Raw genomic sequence first — 8,223 nt, 5'->3', positions numbered from 1 at the left:
GATATCTACGCAGAACCTTGGAAAGCACTAAAGAACCTCCTTGGTTGGCATACAATTATTGACTCTAAGAGGAAGAACCCTGATGCGAAATTCCAATTGCTGTACACGAGTTTGCACTCAAGCATACTAAAATTCATATAAGTGACAGAGCTCTACTAAGATATTTTCACGATGGACATCATACTCGGAGTCAGACTAATCACATGAAAAGATTAAGAAGATGGAAAAAGAAAAATGTAGATGGTTGAAAAGCGAACGGTGTTTTCCATATCTGTCTGAAGGCCTCTGCCAAGATGAACCTAACCTAAATGACTGAGATACCGGTCTGACTAATATCAACACACTGGCATATACAAGGGAACCAGCGGTCAATAACTTAAATCTAGATCAACAAACTGGCAAATACAAGGGAACCAGCAGTTGACTACACATAACAATAACCAATTTTTTTTTTTAACTTAACGGCATGAATAGATCTTTTTGATCCAAGCGCATGCTTCTTGTCAGCAGATTACACGATAATTCCCACGGGTCCTGCATTCCACGCTTGCTTAGGCGACGGAAACAGGGAGAACACACACATATTGCTATCCAAGTGTTAGTATTTATTCCGATTGGTCTAACTGGTCCGGTCTTTTTTTTTTTTTTTAGTAACTCAGTCACTCTAATTCACCTAGCAATGGTAACAACTTGAGTCGTGTGCCCCACCAAATCACTTGAAAAAGAAAAGTAAAAATAGAAAGTGAAAAGGACTCGACGAGATATGGCGAAACTATCATGTTATTTCTAACACCTGAGCTCTGTGCTTTTATGAATAGACTCTATAGATGTTTCCATCTAGTCAGATTGGTTCCTCAACTCCTAAAACAAAAATGTTTCCATCCACTTAGATTGGTTAGTGCTATCCTTAATGGGCGTAAATTTCTAGGCTCTGGAGTTTATTTATTGCAACTTAAAACTAACAAAAAGTTTCTTCCCCACCCCCAAACTTAAATCTAACATTTTCCTTAATGTTCTAGAGATAAAATTAAAAGCATGAACAAGGAGAAACTGTTACCATTTGAAGCAAAAAGAGTTAAGGAAGGATATTACCGTGTTGCATGAGATTGGGTTACCTCCCAAGAAGTGCTAAGTTTAAAGTCTTCAGCCAGAAATCGGAAGGAATTAGTCACCTCATAAAATCATATAGAAGTAGTCGGAATAACTGTGGGTCATCTGGATCAAAAATTATTACCCACAAGAAGAGGAAACTGCAACAGACCAAAAAGATGCCGAACATACCCTTGTTTAAGACAACTACATCTAGTTGTGGCTCAGGTTCAGGTTTTATAACTGGGTCTAGATAACAGGTTTTCATCGGTTGGATTTCCTCAAATCTAAGATCCGGTTCAGGTATTAGAGTCTGGAAAAACTCAACTAAGAACTTATAAGCACATAACAACAACCTGAATAACTGGGGATCCTCTAAGTCAATCAGATTTGACTCACACAGCTGACCACAATGAAAGAGGTGGTCTTCCTTAAGAAAATGTGTCGACCCTAATATCCTAAAGTGATTAGGTTTAGTCTCAAAACTTAATAACCGACACATCTTAAAATCAGAAGTTCCCACAATTGGTTGAAAAGTTTTTGGTGGGAAAACAAAGTCAATCTTGGTATCATAGCCTCGGTTAACCACATCAACCAGAGGATGGGTTTCTAACAACTGAGCTTCTTTCTGGACATAATTAGGTTAGGGAAAACGTGTACGAAGATAATCTTGTAAGATGGTTGAGGCACAAATGTCAAGTCCTACAGGAGGGTACTTTCTAAGAGTTAAAGCACACGGAGAATGATAATCACCCCCAAACTTAGAGTTTTTTGTGTCTCTAGGAAGACTAGTCACAACTTCCCTAATTTCTAGGTCATCAGATTCCTGGAAATGGTCAATAGATTCTTCTAAGTTGGGTTCATCCTCACTCATTTCTACGAGTTTACCATCTTCTAAGACTAGTGTTTCTAAATCGCTAGATTCTAAAACAGTATTCTCAGGGTAAACTCTTTCCTCTAAACCATCATCACAATCATATAAAGGATTATCAGAGAAAGTTTCATATAAAGGCTCATTAACTGAGGTGTTAATCAAAGTTACTTCCTCCGATCCATTAATAAGTTCATCAAATAATGGATTGTCCAATACTCTGTAGGCTAAAGGATCATGAACTACATCGTCTAAAACGGTGGTATCTCTAGTCAGATCCACATCCTTTTGAATAGGTGAATAATCATTAAAATTATTGGGATCTGAACCAGAAATAATATTATCATTATGAAGCTCAAATGGAGTAACTAGTTCCGGATCACTATGCCTACAAATGTATGATTCTTCATCAATATTATCTTCATCATAATCATCATGAACCTCATCTAAAATAGTGTCTTTTATTCTAACCTCGTCCTCTAGATTGGGCAAATATTCACTATTGATATCAAGGGTAGAATTGGAAACACTATATTGGAAATTAAAACTATCTTGAGAAGTTCTGTTCTGGGCCTCGAATAAAAGCTTTTGAATCGACTCACATGACTTCCTTATGGTATCGTGTATAGAAGGTTCACTCATGGGTGCATTTTGTTTATTCATTTCTAACACAAACCTATTTGTATTTTCGGTTAACTGCTTAAGAGACTCTTCTAGAGGAAGAACAGGTTTAGAAGGATCATAATAAGGACTAGCTTTTAACATTTGCATTATATTGTCCAAAGACGAGGAACTAGTACTACTATATTCCTTATTTTCTTGCTCGTATGACTGGTGTGTGTGTGGATAGTAATTGGGCTCACTATGGTATGAACCATAACCTTGAAAAGGTTGGCGTTCCCAACTACTATTCCCACCCTGGTCATAAAACTGATGATGTCCATATTCAGATTCAGGTCGATACTCATTGTATTGGCTTCTATCATACCAGTTCGACATTCTTAATTGCAAGGGAATTCTATGCAATCACAAACAAGGCCGACTCGACTCCACCAAAGCAAACCTAAAGATTTCTAGCAAACAAAAAGCATGATGGCTCCACTTAGATTGTTTCTAGACCAGCTTCTATCTTTCGAAAGGGAATTCGTTGCAATTTGAGCAAACCCCTATGGAATCAATCCGAGTCAAAATAAGTTGAACTGAGGCGAGGGAAGCTCAGTGGAGCTTTGATACCCAAGGCCTCACCGCTATCACAAGGCGGCGCAGTCACACATTCAACTCACAGAAACCATCATGAACTTTGGAGTGTGCTTAAAGAGCAACCAATATTTTTCGAACGAGTTTCCTATTAAGCTCGTTACTCTATCGGTCTCGTTCTATTCCAAATTTTAAGCTTGGGTTCGCGTTAGGTTTCGTTTTCCTAAGGAGGGCAAGAAGGGAACGGTGATGAAATTCGAACCCTTATCTTGTTTAGGCCAGGCCTTGCCCTTTACTAGGAAAATAAAGACAGTCCGGTTCGTCCTCAAACAATTAACACCTTAAGGCAGACAGTAACCCGCTTGCAGGAGATTCGCGGGTGTTTCGATTGGACTTACCTCCCGTACCAGACGGGCGATGAACCGTTGTCGTCGACTCGGGCCACGACTCCTATGCCGTGTGCGAACCCGAGGGGCCGAGACGATATAGTAATCGTCGTCCTTCCCTGCACACAGTTTATATAATATATTTTTTTTATTAATAATAAGACCCTTCCGTAGGGTTAAAAAAAATGTCCAAAAGTCCAGAATAAAGTCCAAATAAAAAGTCCAAAAAAATTACAAAAATTATGAAAAAAAAAGCCTATTTACAAATTCTAAAAAAAATAAATAAAAGCTATATACAGAAAAAAAAAATAATAATAAATATTAAATCCTAAAAAAAAAAAATTATGTCTTTTTTTTTCTTCTCCCTTAGCTTTAAGCTTTTTGTTCCCAAGTCCTTAGTATTCCACTTCGAACCTGTAAATCAAAGACACAAAAAGAAACGTAAAAAGGAACAAATAAAATAATAAAAAATAATAAAAACCTAAAAATTCTACCTAAGAACAAATCCGCGTCGGCGGCGCCAAAATGATTAATAATTTAATGGGAGTTGTAGTTGTAGTGGTAAGGGGTATCGTTCAAACTCGAACTTGTGAAGGTGATGGATTTTTAGATTTAAGAATATATATACAAAAATATTAACAGTTTGGGCGAGAGGTAACCAAGACACTAGATTCCACTATTATGCAAAATTGAATGATAAATATTTCAAAACTCTATTCAATTCTTAAGTCCTCTTTTATCTTTAATTCACTATCAATCATACAGATTCTCAAACATTATTTGCAAACCTTAAGCATAGATTATCAAGAGATTAAACCAAGCATAACCTATCAAACTGAATAACAAACAATTAAGACAATCATTCAAACAATTTAAAACTCTGCAAAAGCAGCGATTAGGTGAATTATATAATTAAATGAAATAGTTACTCATTTATGTTGCGTGAATAGCTTCCTCCATTGCCTTGGTTACGAGGGAATTAGCTCATCATAGTATAAATGATCTCAAAATAATTTATTATGGCTCAAAAATGGTTTACAAATGATGAGAAGAAGAGAAAAAGGTGTAAACTGTAATATGCGACGCACAAAATGCGTCACAGAATGAACGATAAATGACAAGTGCTGCTGCTTAAACTGTACTGCGACCCACGGCTGTGCGTCTTATACACTGTTCATAAACGACTGCGCTTGCGAGTCCGTTCTTCGTGTTCTTGGTGTTCTTCATCAGCAGCACCAAACAGCAGCAGGAAGCTTGCTGTTCATCTTGATTTCTTGCTCCTAAGCTCTCCTCAAGCCCCCAAACTCTCGACCCCCTCTCTAGTAGACCCAAAGAGCCTTTATATACTGTTTAATGCCTTCAAATCTTCACAATAACTCCCCGAAATCTCCATTAACGTCGGGAATATTTTCTTTGTAATTCATGCAGGATATGGGATTTTCTTCCCTGTTTAACTCTTCTACGCGTCTCTGGATTGTCTTAAATTGTTCGTATAATATCATGAGAGAATATCTTCCCAAATATCTTCTCCCAATCTTCACACAGCTTCCATAATTAACATAATCTTCTAAAATATCCCGGTCCCCGGTTTACTTCCAAACTCGGATTTCTGGCCCAAGTTTTTCAATCCAATTCATTGTACCAAGCCTGTTAGGCTATATTAGGTCCATCCCAATCATTTCCAGCGATTTTGAATCTCGCTCAAAGCCCACACAAGATCGAACCCTAAACTGCCAGTGAAGTGTGCATGGCATAAGATTTTCCCGCCATTTTTTGAATCGTGAAGAAAGGGTGTCCCCCTAACCACTGTTGGGTGTCCCTTTAGCAACTGGGTGGAAACATCCTTTTTTTGGGGGGAAATAATAATTTTTGTGGGTTCCTCCGGGACATTTCTGGGACGTTTCCGGTGCATTTCTGGGGTTCTTCCGGTGCATTTCTGGGGTGCCTACGATACATTTCTCCGGGGTGTAAAACACTGCTTTTTGAGCCCATTTCGCCGCAAGGGCTTATTTATCTAAAAATTCCTACAAAAACATAAAAGAACACAACAAATACAAAATTGAGCACTAACAATACATACAACAGAGACATATTAGACACATAAATGCGTCTATCAGCATGCCATTGGCACATGTGGCATGGCATGCCTTGCGCGGTTTGGCGTGGCCAAAACTAGGGTTTTGGGCCAAAGGTTACCATGCGTTGTTTGGCGAACTTGGACGTCTAGGATTTGCATCTAGGATGGAAGGGTGGCCGTTGATCGTCGCACGCGTTCATTTTGGTAGCCGCATGGGGAAGGCCGGCATGGTTTGGCGCGGCAAGGTGGTTGGCATGCCATTGGCACATGTGGCATGACATGCCTTGGCATGGCCAAAACTTGGCTTTTGGGAAAAGGTTACCATGCGTTGTTTGGAGACCTTGGACGGCTAGGATTTGCATCTAGGATGGAAGGTTGGTCGTTGATCGTCGCACGCCTTCATTTTGGTAGCCGCATGGGGAAGGCCGGCATGGTATGGCACAGCAAGGTGGTTGGCATGCCATTGGCACATGTGGCATGGCATGCCTTGGCGCGGTTTGGCGTGGCCAAAACTAGGGTTTTGGGCCAAAGGTTACCATGCGTCGTTTTGCGACCTTAGACGGATAGGATTTGCATCTAGGATGGGAGGGTGGTCGTTGATCGTCGCACGCCTTCTTTTTGGTAGCCGTTTAGGGAATGCCGGCATGGTGGGGTCAAGGCCAATGGCGCGGATGGATTTGCATGGTGGGGCCAAGGCAAGGTGCGGTTGGCTTGGCATGGTGGGGCTAAGGCTTTGGCATGCCATTGTCGCATGGTGCAGCTAGCATGATTGGGGACAAGGCAAGGTGCGGTTGGCTTGGCATGGTGGGGCCAAGGGTTTGGCATGCCATTGGCGTATGGTGCGGCTAGCATGGTTGTCATGCCTTGGCGCGGTAGATGTGGCTGGCATGGTTTTCCATTGGCACAGTGGTGCGGCAGGCATGGTTGGCATGCCTTGGCACGGAGATGCGGCTGACATGGTTTGCCATTGGCACAGTGGTGCGGCTTTCATGGTTGGCATGCTTTGGCGCGGAGATGTGGCAGGCATGGTCTGCCATTGGCACAATGGTGCGTCTGGCATGGTTGGCATGCCTTGCGCGGTAGCATGAGAATTAGGGTTTGGTATAGATGATATCGGTCAATGTTAAGGGTTTTGCCGTGGAACATGACACATAAAAAAAGAGGTAACCTGGTAATTATTACGTAGGCATGCTTATCGATTCAATAAATGTTCTAATGGTCATAGTGACGTCATGTCAGTTGTACAGTTTTACGATTTTAACCCTAAGCTAAAAACCACCATCAACACCAGCCTAAACCAAGTCAATGGTCGTTCCAGAGTCAATTCGGTCGCAAAGAGGGAGATGGGTTGATCTGTAGGAGGGAAGCTAAGAATTGTGTGGGACCAGTGATGATCAAGGATTGTAGATGTGTTGAAGGTTTCTACAATTTTGGTGAATTGATGAGTTCGAATAAGTTCTGATGGATTGATGAATTCTTGAAAGTAGTTACTCGAGAAATTCTGTGTAGACAATTGCTGATAGCTGGTGATCATTCATTGTCTATTGTTTTTAAATCATGGATTCAGAGACTTATTTATATTGTCAGAGTTGTGAGCACCTTGATCCCTTTAAGTGTGACAGTTTCTTGAGTTAAAGAGTGAGAGAGTGGGAGATCGTGGTGAAACCAATTCAAGATTGTGCAGAAACTTGGTTGATCATTCACCCACTACTTTGCTAACTCCCTCAACCATTGACACGACTTATTCACACTTCTCGTTGTGGATGAACCCACATGATGTAGGCCATCAGACCAAAACCCTAATTGATATCCCCCAATTTGACGTCATTGATGTCTCACGAATCGTGGAGTCTGCATGACAGACGTGTATTAGTGAGTCAGTTGTTGACTGATTAGACAGTGAGTCTAGATTTTGTTGAATCGAGCATGAGTGGTGAATGCTCAGAGATTCATGGATAGAACATGTAGTTCTCTGAAATGGTGTTAGTATTGTAGATTCAGTGATGAATTGCTGAACAGTATTTGAGCGAGAGCAAGTATTGCTCGATTCGACGAATTACTGAATATTTGAGAATTTGACGAGCAACTGAGCAAGTATTGCTCAATTCGACAAAATAATGAATTTTGATGATTTGACGTACAATTGAGCAAGTATCGCTCAATTCGGCAAATTACTGAATGTTGATAATTTGTCGTGCAATTGAGCAAGTATTGCTCAATTCGACAAATTACTGATAAATTACTAAATATTGATAGATGGATCAATATTTGAGCAACTGAGAAAGTATTGCTCGATTCGACGAAATATTTATTGGTGACGTGACCCAATAAAATATTAAAATATTGGTAATCCACCAAATATTATATGATTAATTCAGATGTTGGTTGTTGAATCCATCATAAAATCATTAGTGTTTGAATCGTGCTCAGAGTGATGATTCGTGGAGCATTTATTCAAAACCCTAATTTCAGATCATAGTAGATGAATCGCTGAAAATAGGTCATGAGTGATAGAGGGACCGACCAAATGGGATGATGGGAGTCCATGTGGTGCCTAGTGCTCGAGTGAGCATGCACCAGGGTTCTCAGTTTGAGGATTGGTG

Source organism: Papaver somniferum, chromosome 11 (assembly GCF_003573695.1).
Source record: "Papaver somniferum cultivar HN1 chromosome 11, ASM357369v1, whole genome shotgun sequence".
Taxonomy (NCBI): Eukaryota; Viridiplantae; Streptophyta; class Magnoliopsida; order Ranunculales; family Papaveraceae; genus Papaver; species Papaver somniferum.
The sequence above is the reverse complement of the archived record's forward strand: the minus strand, read 5'-3'. Positions refer to the sequence as shown.